General features: G+C 35.1%; 1 protein-coding gene across 9 annotated transcripts in view; it reads left to right on the forward strand.

Annotated features, from left to right (window-relative positions):
• The window catches only part of LOC101895413 (protein doublesex), a 289,473-nt gene extending 278,064 nt beyond the window's left edge, over positions 1-11,409 (forward strand). For 8 of the 9 annotated variants that reach the window (XM_059118139.1, XM_059118136.1, XM_059118140.1 and 5 more), the window contains one exon: positions 10,625-11,402. The gene's annotated coding sequence lies outside the window, so the exon portion shown is untranslated. Of the gene's footprint in view, positions 1-10,624 lie in introns of all 9 variants that reach the window. The other variant, XM_059118143.1, reaches the window with a different exon arrangement.
• Positions 11,410-12,783: the final 1,374 nt, after the last annotated feature.

Here is a 12,783-nt window from a genome sequence, read left to right on the forward strand (position 1 = left end):
CAATTTTCAGACAAATCCGTGAAAAAATGTGGCAAAAACCATCAAAATACCAAATATCGGGAGGTAACGTTGTATGGGAACTATAACAAATCGTGGACCTATACCTGCAATGTTTCGCCACTGGAGCTAGAACCCATTACAAACTACAAATACTAACTTTTAGACAAATCCGTCAAAAAATGTGGCAAAAGTCATAAAAATGTCGAACATTGGGAGGTACAGATATATCTAATTTTCAATACCAACCATCCTGGGCACAATACAAATTGTTCTGCTTAATATTGACGCTCTACGTCAAATAATGTGGGCTGTATCGTGATTTGAACAGACAGACAGACAGACGGACATCGTCAAATCGTCTTAGAATTTTATGCTGATTATGAATATATATATACATTATGGGGTCTACGACGAATATTTACGGATGTTACCAACGGAATGACAAAGTTATTATACCCTGCTTTCCAAGGTGGAGGGTATAATAAATAAATAATAAAATTCGGTATTTTGATGATTTGGAAAAAAATTTTTAACATTTGTATTTGATTTGATTAGATACCGACCACTATAGAAGACAGCGGTAAACAATTGCCCAAGTTTTGTTATAGCCTTCGCAGACCCCTACCTCCCGACGTTTGATATTTTAAGAATGTGTCTATTTTCTATCCGTATTTGTTTAAAATTCGTCATTTTTAGTACACAGTGCTTTCTACCTCCTGTGGTATAGCATAACCTATACAGGATGAGATAAAAAAACTGCAACAAAGTCAAACGCCATTATTTTTAATTTTTTCTTTTTAAATTTAATTGAAAGCAAAAAATTTCGGAAATAGCATCAAATTTTAGAATAAGTTCAGATTTATTCGGTTTGGTCACCATTGGCATGAATTACTGCCTTCAAACGGTCAATGAAACCGTCACACGCTGCCCGAATGTTGCTCCGCGCTATTTTCCGTTGCGGTGTAAGTTCTTGCAGTTTTTGGAATTTCAATGGCTTTACTCCAAGCTCATTTTTTAATATTTGCCGAATGGAATATTGGGATATGTTCAGCTCACAAACCATTTTTCGGCCACTGCGACGCGGGTTTCGATCAAGTCTCTTCTTTCCTCTTTTCGAACCATTTCTGCTGATGTTGCTGTTTTCTTCCGTCCACTTCCTTAGCCTCGGGCTACGCTACCGGTATCACGGAAACGAGCGATGGTACGAGACACAAAAGATTTGTTCACATGTAAATGCTGAAGTACTCTAACGATAACCACTTGTGGTTTTCCAGCCAAATATAAAGAAATCACTCTATCACGCTTGAATTCCGTCGCGAATAACTTTTTTCTGGAAAATTCTCTCCAAAATGCTTTTGTACGCTTGTAAACAATATAATGAGCTCTCACTAGAATAATTTTAACAGCTGTCGGACGATTGGCTTAGAAATGTCAGCAGTCTGAAGTTGGTTGCAGTTGTTTCAACTCACCCTGTATTTATGCCAGATTAAGGTAACACTCCCCTAAGGTACCTCTCCACAAAATTTTGAACATTCGTAACAGTTATAATAGGCAGCATTGTTTTCTTCAAAACTTAAAAATGTCAATACTTCCATCAACACTAGATCTAGGCATATATCGATGCCTCATTCAGTTATTTCCTCGTGCAAAAGGCCAACATTTCAAAGAATAATACTCCCAAAAAAATGCAAATGTCATGTCCAATTTCCATCCAACTTCGCATATGTCAATATTTCTACTAAATGGATATATCGGTGAACTCCTTCTTGCCTCCAAAAAAATCAACATTTTGATAAATATTAATTCTACATAAATATTAATATACATATAAACTAAGCAGTATCAACTTTAAACATTTTGATATATCATTCGTGGATTGGCTATATAATTTTTAACTTAAAATTATTCCCATTCGTTTCCAAAAATTGTCACGTCAATGATCTCTAATTCCCCAGTTACTTTTTATGCCATGTTTGGAAACAAATGATATCCTGCAACGCCTGTCGTGTCCATTAGCCATCAATTTGCTGACCAGAGAAGCGTTAAAATATTTGTTATACAAATTGTGTAAAAAAAAACTATGAATTATATTTTATTTAAATAATGCGCTTAAACATTTGTATTTATTTCCTCTGCAATAGAAAACCGAATACCAACAGACAAAGATACATATATTATTCTTATATAGTTTTTTTTTATTACGCCGCAGATAAACCAAGAAATTGCAAAATATTATTTGCTGCATAAATTCTCAATTGAATTTTTAATGTGAGCTGTGGTGGTTAGGTTAAGCTGCATCATGTGATGGACATTGACGATGACGAGGAGGATGATGACGGCAACGACAATGGTGTTGGTGGTTCGGATGGCTATGGAGGTTGGGTTATCTTCATTTAATGTTCACTCTAAATGTATTAAAACTTGTTTTAATCACCTGGCCAACTGCGCATACGTGTGTGTGCGTGTGTTTGAGTGTGTGATGGCTAGGGTACCCCTGCACATTTTTTGCTGCATTTGTTCTTTACAGTTTTATGATGGCTTGGCAGTTTTTTAAGTGCTTTTCTTCTTCTTCTCCTTTTTCAACTTCAACTTTTGTTATTTGTTCTTCGTCTTCTTTGCTGCAATGTCTTGAGAGCTTTACTTTTATTAGCTCAACAACAACACCAATAATAATAATAATAATTACAATGGTAAAGATACATTTCATTTGCAGAATGCCATTATAGATAGAAATGTTTGGAATAATGCAGAAATATATATATGTGTGTGTACGTGGCTGTGTGTCTGTGCGACTGCATAAAAAAGCCTTACATTAGCCATGGCATTACTACCTCAGGTGCAGTGTGGCTGGCCTTTTTTGCTCATTTTATGAGCCAAAAAATTTAAACGTTATGACCATTTTAATGGCTTCAGCTAAACAACCCATATGGCTGAAGATATATCGGTGAGAGAGAGAGAGGGAAAGAGAGAGAACATTACTTGGAGATAATACTGCGTTTGGGGGCATTTTGCGTAGCTTACCCACAATATTGTAAGAGGGGCTCATGTGTTACTAAGAGATTGACAAACATATCCATTGGTGGGTAATAGTCATTTTTTGAGAATCAAGATTCGGAATTTCTAAATAGTGTCATTCAAACAGAAAAATGTCTTGGTTATTCAATAATTTTATACCTAATGGAGGAAATTTATTCAAAACTATGAAATAATAGGGCCAAAATATGCCTTATTAAAATAATGGTTTTGCAGCCCATGTCTCTTTGAACCACATCCATTTCAGCACATCTGAAGCATAAATAAAGAAAGGTATAGACTAAAAATTTTAAGTGCAAGTTAAACCCTACCGGAAGATGTCATCATGATTGACCCCGGGGACAGTTAAGTCACTCAGGGCTTAGGAAGTCACTTGACTTCGAAAACAATTTGTTAATTTTTCTGTTATTTAAGTTATTTTAATATTTAACGACATATTCGGATAAGGTAAACGAGCAATAAGTCGTTGCACTGTTTGATTGATATATATTAATAATTCACAAAAAATATTCGATATTTAGTATTTTGAGAGAATTTTGTGAATCCACTGAACCTCTCTCACAGCATGAATGACATCTATTAAAATGCTTTTTTCGAATATAACAGATGACACAACTTTTTAGTTCATACATTTATCTGCCTATGTCTGAAGTCCATCTATTCATATACGTCTGCATATCTGGCCGGCTAGAGTGCACTATAACTGTCAAAGAGTGTATCCAATTCGAATCAAACACATCTTAATTCTCATACCTCAGCTATATGGCTAGAGAGTATGCATATATCATTTGATACAATCAAAATGTGCCTAGCCGAAATAACGGTTTAAGGTCAATGTCTTTTTGGACTAATTACTTTTCAAGATATTTGGAGTCGATCTAGCAATGTCCGTCCGTCTGTCTGTCTGTCTGGCTGGATGGTGCACACTATATCTCTCAAAGGGAGTATCCGATTTGATCCAAACTTGGTACATCGTAATATTATTGTCAAACTTAAATCGTGTTCGGAGATGGGCAATATCGGTCCAATTCTTCTGGTACCTCCCACACAAAAGGTCGACATTTTCAAAGAAAATTTTTTGCGACACAGACAGAGAAACGATTGCCGATTTTGATCCAACTTTGCAAATTCAAAAATTTGCATCAGTGCTAGGTCAGGTGCGAAAATGGAGAATATCGCTACACTCCATCAAGTACCTCCCCCACAAAGGGTCAAAATAACTCGTATAAAATGTGATGTAAAAGTCCAATTGTCTTCAAATTTCACGCATCCCAATATTTCCACCTGGGTGCGGAAATGGACTATATCATCCCATTCTATCAAGTACCTACCCCAAAAAGGGACAACATTTGGAATGATTCAACCTCTCATCAAATGTTAAATAAGAGTTCGATTGTCTTTAAATTTCACACACCGGAATATTTTTGTTAACGCAAGGTCAGGTGTGAAGATGTAATATATCGGTCCACTCATTCTGATACCCCCCACAAAGGGTCAAAATTTTGAATATCCATGAAACTCATAAAGAGCGAAATTAACATCCGCCCGTCCATCCGTCTGTTGTAATCACGCTACAGTCAAAACGAATTAAGATAGGAAGCTAAAATTTTGCACAGATCTGTCTTTTGTCTGCAGTGTGGTCAAGTTCGAAGATGGGCTATATCGGTCCACGATATCGTATAGCCCTATACAATATTCGATATTCGGAATTTTGATGATTTTAGTACTTTACCCACTGAAAGTGAATTGTCTTTATAGGTCCACGATATCGTATATCCCCCATATAACAGCACCTCCCGATATTCGGTATTCTTATGATTTTAGCCACATTTTTCAACGAAATTGACTGAAAATCCACACACATGGAGTTCCTTGTGAGTACTTTATCACCTGGAAGAGAATTATCTTTAGCAGTCCACGATATAGTATAGCCCCCATATAACGGTACCCCCCAATATTCGGAATTTTTGGTGATTTAAGCCACATTTTTTAATGGAATTGTCTGAAATTCTACACATAGAGTTCCTTGTAAGTACTTTATCCTCTGAAAGAGAATTGTCTATATAGGTCCATGATATCGTATATCCCCCATATAATGGTACCCTCCGATATTCGGTACTTTTATGATCTTAGCCACATATTTCAACGTAATTGTCTGAAAATTCACACAAGGAGTTCCTTGTGAGTACTTTATAAGCTAGAAGAGAATTGTCTAAATAAATCCACGATATCGTATAGCCCCCATATAAAGGTACCTAAAATCGGTATTTTGAAGATTTCAGCCAAATTTTTCAATGGAATTGTCTTAAAATCCACATTCCTTGTGAGTACATTACCCCCTCGAAGAGAATCGTATATTTAGTTCCACGATATCATTAATCCCCTATATAACGGTTCCTTCCGATATTCGGAATTTTGATGATTTTTGTGACATTATTCACCGGAATTGTTTCAAATTTCTTATATAAAGTTCGGAATATTTACTACAGCCTATGACACAAATTACTTATGCAGGACCTCGTCTTCGTATAACCCCCATATAACGGTTTTCATTTGAGCCGTAATTTCCAGCGGAATTTTGGGAAATTTTTCAAGTTTCTTCCAAATGGTGGAGGGTAAAAAAAGTTCGACCCGGCCGAACTTAGCTGCTTTTTAACTTGTTTTAGTTAAATTTGTTTCTTACAGCTCCCTTCCATCTCAAAACTGTCCAAAAATACTTATACTCATTATTTTTTTTTTTTTTTCATTTCTTTTTCATTTCGTTTCCATATTGAACATAATGTCAGAGTATAAATCAAATGTTGATACTTTCCAAGATTTTTGAATTTTATTAACCCCTCAAAAGTTAACATACATAAAAAATATATATATAATAACATAAATTTACTTTTGTTAATTATTTTTTTCTTGGCATAATATTTTATGTTTTCCTTTGTTCTTCATCTCTTTATTCCACTGCCGCTGTGACGGTAATAAATCATTAAAGCTGTTTTTATTTTCTTCTCGAAATGAGGTTATGTGGCGTTTCTTTTTCGTTTGCTATGCTCCATCATTGAATTACTTGAATAAATCCTTTTCTTCTTTTTTTGGCTGAGAAGCCTAACAATGTTGCACATTTAGTTGAACTATAAAAACTGAAATTATTATTTCATCATAACCTTTGGTGTTCGCAGCAATTATACATGGCAACAACTACTTACTAGTTCAGCTACAGATGATGTGAGGGGAGAAAGGAAGAAGGGAGCAAATTTTTATACCTAGAAATGTTGGAAGGGAGATAATGAAGGAAGATATGTCATACCTTGGGCAGGAAATTTATTGTAAAGGGAGCATATTTTCAAGAATATGAGAAGGAAACTCAGTTAATTATTTTTAGGATCAAATTTTAAAAGGTTGACCGAGTTCCAAATCGTTGATATATGAAATAGAGCAAAACTTAAATTTTTAGATTTTCATTTGGAAGAAATTCTGGACCTAAATACAGGGTGAGATAAAAAACTGCAACAAAGGACATAAATGCAGGGTGAGATAAAAAACTGCAACAAAGGACCTAAATACAGGGTGAGATAAAAAAAACTGCAACAAAGGATATAAATGAGATAAAAAACTACAACAAAGGACCTAAATACAGGGTGAGGTAAATTTTTTTAAATTTTTTTGAATGAATGCAAAATATGTCGGAAATAACATCAAATTTTAGAATAAGTTTAGATTTGTTCGAATAGGCCGAAATTATGGCCTTCAAACGGCCAATTAAACCGTCAAACGCAGCCCGAATGTTGGGTATTTTGGACTATTCCCGGCGAAGCGCTTGCTTGAGGTGAACGACACTTTGGTATTTTTTTAGTGCCAGCCATACTTTCCAAAATACTCCAGACACAATACTAGAACTGATTGGTATCCAGAGGTTTTGGTGGCCATTGTGCTGAGTGCTGAGTGCGGTGGAATGTCCTATTGGACTGCCAAACGTCCGCGGTCAAACTGTTCGCGTGCCCAAGGCTTTAATACACCCTCCAGAATATTTTTATTCTGATGCTGCGGTCGATTAATACGAGCGGAGAGCGACCATCGGCTGTTATGACGGCCCACACCATGGCCGGCGCTTGAGTTCTGGTGACCAACCGAAGGTGCACATGTTCAGCTGACCTCTTTGGCAAGTAAACACGATCAATTTGTTTGGTTAACAAACAGCTGGACAATGAATTTTTTGGGAATTTTGGGAAAATGAAATGGAAATTCGGAGAAAACCAAATTCTTCAGTTCACCACTTTCGGCTAAGCGTATCAACTCTTAAGCTCTTTTGAGTCTATTTTCTTTCTGTTGCGGTGTAAGTTCTTACACTTTCTGGAATTTCAATGGCTTTACCCCGAGCCTATGTTTCAATATTAGCCGAATGGAATATTGCGATATGTCCAGCTCCCGAGCCATTTTTTGGCCACTGTGACGCGGGTTTCGATCAAGTCGCTTCTTTATATTTACTGGAAAAATTTTGACAGCTGTCGGAAGAGTGGCTTAGAAATGACAGCAGTCTGAAATTGGTTGCAGTTGTTTCTTCTCATCCTGTATCTTTGACTTTTGAAATTCAAAATAATTCTGGCCCCCCATATCTCCCAGAGATTTGCCAACACAGCATCCGGTGAAATTTTTATGTTACCTCTTCTCTCTATTGCCTTCAATTTTTTTCTTTTCATTTTCGCTACCCTGCCGACGAATTATAAATTGAAATAATATTCGGCTGCATGCATTTGCTTTATGGTCATAAAATCTTCGAGTACTTAAAAAATATTTCCGTACACAAAGCATAAAATTTAGCAATGGCATAAAGTGAAATGCCGACAAAAGTATGTTTGTATACCGAATAGCTAAGAAACAAACAAGACTCTGAAAACAATGTGGCTGGCCATGGCTGGTGGCGAATACTGCTCATGTCGTACGTTTCATTTTATAATGTTGACAAAATGTATTCTTTTTTTGGTTTAAGGGGACACGCATAATTACAAACACCTAGTTCTTGGCGGCTTCTCCTTCGGATCTTATCGTTCACCCCATCTTCAATTGAAATCAATTTTGTTCTCTCTGGTTTCACATACGCATCATAAGTGCCAAAACAATATAAACATAGACTCACATTACGGCGTAGGACCACCACCAAAGTTCGCCACCAAATACAATGGGGCGAACGCGACACATCGTTCATTGCCAGCCATCATCATCTTAGAGTTTGTTGTCGTCTTCGTCATCACCCCAAAGGCATCAGCAGTTCTACGAAAGGCCATAAAAAAATCTGGCTGGTTTTCTTTTTTCTGTGGCCGACCGGCGGCCATTATTCCGCCAAACTTAATGACTTTTGAAGTTTTGCTGTTGATTGTTTTCTAGTTCGATTTTTTGGTCTGATGAGATGGCGTTGACGTTGACTTGTTTAGGAATGGAATAACATATCCCTTTGGCAATAATTGTGCGAACAATATTTGGAATTTTGATATGACAAAAAAACTCATAAAATTTCGAAAAAAAAAAAATTGTGTTCGGATTTCTAAATTTTGGCAGTTGTGCGGTTTTTGTTTAACTTTGGGTTTTATTGCTACATTAAATTATTTTTGTGTGCTTTTTACGTCTGCCAAATAATGAATTTTGAGGAAATTTAGTTGCGCTTGGGCGAATTTTGACAAACATGATTTACGTGACAATATCTCAGTAAGCATATCGTCATAAATTTTGATGATGAATAAAGAATTTGTAATGACCGGGTGAAGATGTGTAAATTACGCTATGAAAAGCCATGTGGATGAAATCATAGAAACAAAAACATTTGGGATTAAGAGCGCTACTGCAATTTGGCCGGGTAGATTCATATTATGCTGCTTTCCGGGAGCTTTTCTATATTCTACGAAGACCTCTGCGAGTGCTCTTTTATATTTTATAGAGAGAGCGAGAGCGCTTGTATATTCTATAGAGAGAGCAAGAGCTCTTCCATATTCTATAGAGAGAGCGAGTGCTCTTGATACAGGGTAAGATGAAAAAACTGCACGGAAAACTGGACGGAAGAAAACAGCAACTTCATCAGAAATGGTTCGAAAAGAAGCGACTTGATCCAAAATCCGCATCGCAGTTGCATAAAAATGGCTCGTTAGCTGAACATATCGCAATATTCCATTCGGCAAATATTGAAAAATGAGCTCGGGGTAAAGCCTATGAAATTCCAAAAAGTTCAAGAACTGACACCGCAACAGAAAGAAAGTAGACTCAAAAGAGCTAAAGAGGTGAAGAGGTGAACTGCAGAATTTGGTTTTCTCCGATGACGCCAACTTCGGTTGACCACCAGAACTCAAGCGCCGGTCATGGTGATGGTGTGGGCCGCCATAGCCACCATTGGTCGCTCTCCGCTCGTGTCGTAATAGACCGTGGCATTAGAAAAATGCGGGATATTATCCCGACAATATTCTGGAGGGTGTATTAGAACCTTTGGCATGCAAACATTTTGGCCGCAAACCTTGGACATTCCAACAGGACACGCGCCACCCAAGAGTGGTTACAAAATGAGGTTCCTCGCTTCATTTCCAGGGCACAATGGCCTCCGAAATCTCCGGATACCAATCCGTTGGACTATTGTGTCTGGAGTATTTTGGAAAGTATGGTTGGCACTAAAATATACCGAAGTGTCGATCACCTCAAACAAGCGCTTCGCCGGGAATGGGCCAAAATACCGCAGAGCAACATTCGGGCAGCGTGTGAAGGTTTCATTGGCCTTTTGAAGGCCATAATTCGTGCCAAAGGTGACCAATTCGAACAAATCTAAACTTATTCTGAAATTTGATGCTATTTCCGACATTTCTTGCTTTCATTCAATAAAATGTAAAAGTAATGCCGTTTGACTTTGACTCTCCAAGAGCTCTTCTAATTTCTATTGAAGACCTCTCCAAAAGCTCTAAACCTCAACGAAGGCTCTTATATATTCCACAGAAGACCTCAACGACAGCCCTTCTCTATAATCTATAGAAGGCTTCTCCGAGCTCATCTCTTAAGGTCTCTTCTAGTTATTTTAACCTAGAGTGATCTTCTATCATATATAAGACCGATCCCTGCTTTTCTATGATATAGGAGGTCTTATTGAGGTCTTCTACTCTCGAGATTCTCTCTCTGAAGTGTTTCACTTTGTAGTTGATCTCTCCAAAGTCTTATACTTTGTAGATAATCTCTCCGGGGTTTTCTACTATAGACAAGCCCTCTTAAGTCGTCTATTCTATATATGACATCACCGAGGTCATCTATTCTGTACATGCTCTCCCCGAAGATTTCTTCTCTACGATATGATCTCCCTGAAGTCTTCTATTTGTAGATTTTCTACTCTACGAGGTTTTCTACTCTTTACATGACTTTTCCGACGTCTATTGTTTTATAGATGACCTCTCCGAGTTTTATGTAGGCTTCTCTAAGGTCTTTCATTTTTTGTATTCTGTGGAGACCCCAGAGAGGCCTCCATTTTGTTGAGTGTTATTTTTTTGCTTTATATATCAATATTCTGTATGCTAAAATGGACCTCTATCAAACGTTTAATTATATTTCTCTCTCCCTCTCTCTTTTCTCATTACAGAGACGATTGAACTGTCCACTCAGCAGATGGCGCTCTATTAACTGTGTAAATAACAAAAGAGTCCGCTACGAAAGAAGTAACAGCTTTCAAAATTACGCTAATTACAACAAAAAAATTTGATATCCTCATCGTTCTAAAAATATATATATTTTTTCGTGATATTAAAATAAAGAAAAACTACAAAATTAAGAACTCAAGTATATATTTCATATTAACTAAATAAGGAAATTATTAAATCAATAAAATTAAAAAAAAAAAACAATAAAATTATTTGTGGCTGTACACTTTTCCTATAACCAGTACTTCTTTATCTCATTCCGTCTATTGCGCCAAATATAACAAGGATCATTGAAAAAAGAAAACTTAACAATGGAATGAAAATACCCACACATACAGACAGACACACACACACATAAAACATCCAAACATAAATGGATGAATGAATGTAAATGTAAGCTTTGTTAAGATTTAAACAACAACAAAAACAAATCATAAAAAAAACCAATTGTGAATGTTTATTTATAAATATTTTTTAAATAAAATCTAACTTTTTAAAGAAATTATGTAGAGAAAGAACAACAACAACAAGTCATTAGATTATTTATTATTATTAACATTATTATAAATGTATGTTTGGTCATAAGGCAAAACAAAAAAAAAACAACGGAGAAAAAATCATAAAACTACAACAACAACAAAATAAGCACATTGAATAGCAAATATGATCTCAATGAATTACAGATGGAAATTGTACACATTGTATATAAAAATTAATATGAAAATTAAAAAAATATTTAAAAATTATTAAAATAAATAAATAAATGTATATGTAAAAAAAATACTAAAATAAATGTTTTCTTTTTTTATTTTTGAGTTATTTTGAAAAGGTTTACAGTTCAAATTGGTGTGTAGAAGCTTGAAGGAGAGCTTTTGGGAATTAAAGCAAAAAAAGGTAAAATTTTAAAAGGCCAAAAACTAATTTTTTTTTTATTTTTATTTATATATCCTGATATCGTATGTATTAACTTTTGTGTGTTCGTTCGTACTTAAATTTGGCAATTGTAATTGTTAAACATATTAAAAGTCCTAATTATGGACATATAACCACGTATTTTTGTGTAACATTTACCATGAAGTCCATTTTGTTAAAGTTCAAAAATATTTTTAAAAAGTAGTTTCAAAAGTAATATTTAAAAAAAATTCTCTAAAATACAATCAAAAAATTATTTAAAAAAAACTAAAGCTTTCATATTTTTGGTTTTCTTACAAATACATACATTACAAATACACATTCATAAAAATTATTTCTTTGAATTTTTTTTTTTTTTAAATATTTCTTACATTTCTACGTCTTTAAAAGTTGATAAATTTTAATCCAAAAAAACATTTTCCAAAAATTAGTGTTCTTAAAAAATAGTTCTAAAAAATTCATGGTATTAAAAAGAGCCACGTCCTTGCATAAGATTTCTAAAAATCAACGTTCTTAAAAATTTTTCCTAAAATCTATGATTTTAAAATAAATTGTAAAAAATATAGGTCTTTAACTAGTAAAGAAAGTCTAAAAGTCGGGCGGGCCGACTTTATGATGCACTACACCCTATTGCATATTTAGTAGAGCTTCATATAACAAATAAAAAATTATAAATCGGATTATACTTGGAAGCTATAGCTGTATCTGAACCGATTTTCACCTAATTTGACAAACTTGTTTTCTATGCTCAATTTGATGGTAAGTGCCGAATTCCATCCCAGTAGTTCCAATATTGCACGTTCGGTGCACTATAAAATGAAAATCGGACGAAAATATTTATTGGAGCTATATCCAAACATGAACCGATATATGAATATGAACCGATATGATTTGGTAAGGGTATTTCTGTGCTGAATTTCATACATTTCCTCAAATATCGTTGTTACAGAGTGCATATTACGGCTGCGGAGGACAAAAATATCAAATCGGATGAATAATCTATATATAGGAGCTATAGCTATATCTGAACCGATTTCGATCAAATTTGGCACACTTATTTTCAGGTTTAATTTAGTCGTATATGCAAAACTCTATACTATTTGGGCTGATATTACACTTTTGGTGAACAATAAAAGGAAAATCAGATGAAGATTTAAATGGGAACTGTATCTAAATTTTGACCGATTAT

The sequence above is a fragment of the Musca domestica genome, unplaced genomic scaffold (genome assembly GCF_030504385.1).
Source record: "Musca domestica strain aabys unplaced genomic scaffold, Musca_domestica.polishedcontigs.V.1.1 12, whole genome shotgun sequence".
NCBI classification, from domain to species: domain Eukaryota; kingdom Metazoa; phylum Arthropoda; class Insecta; order Diptera; family Muscidae; genus Musca; species Musca domestica.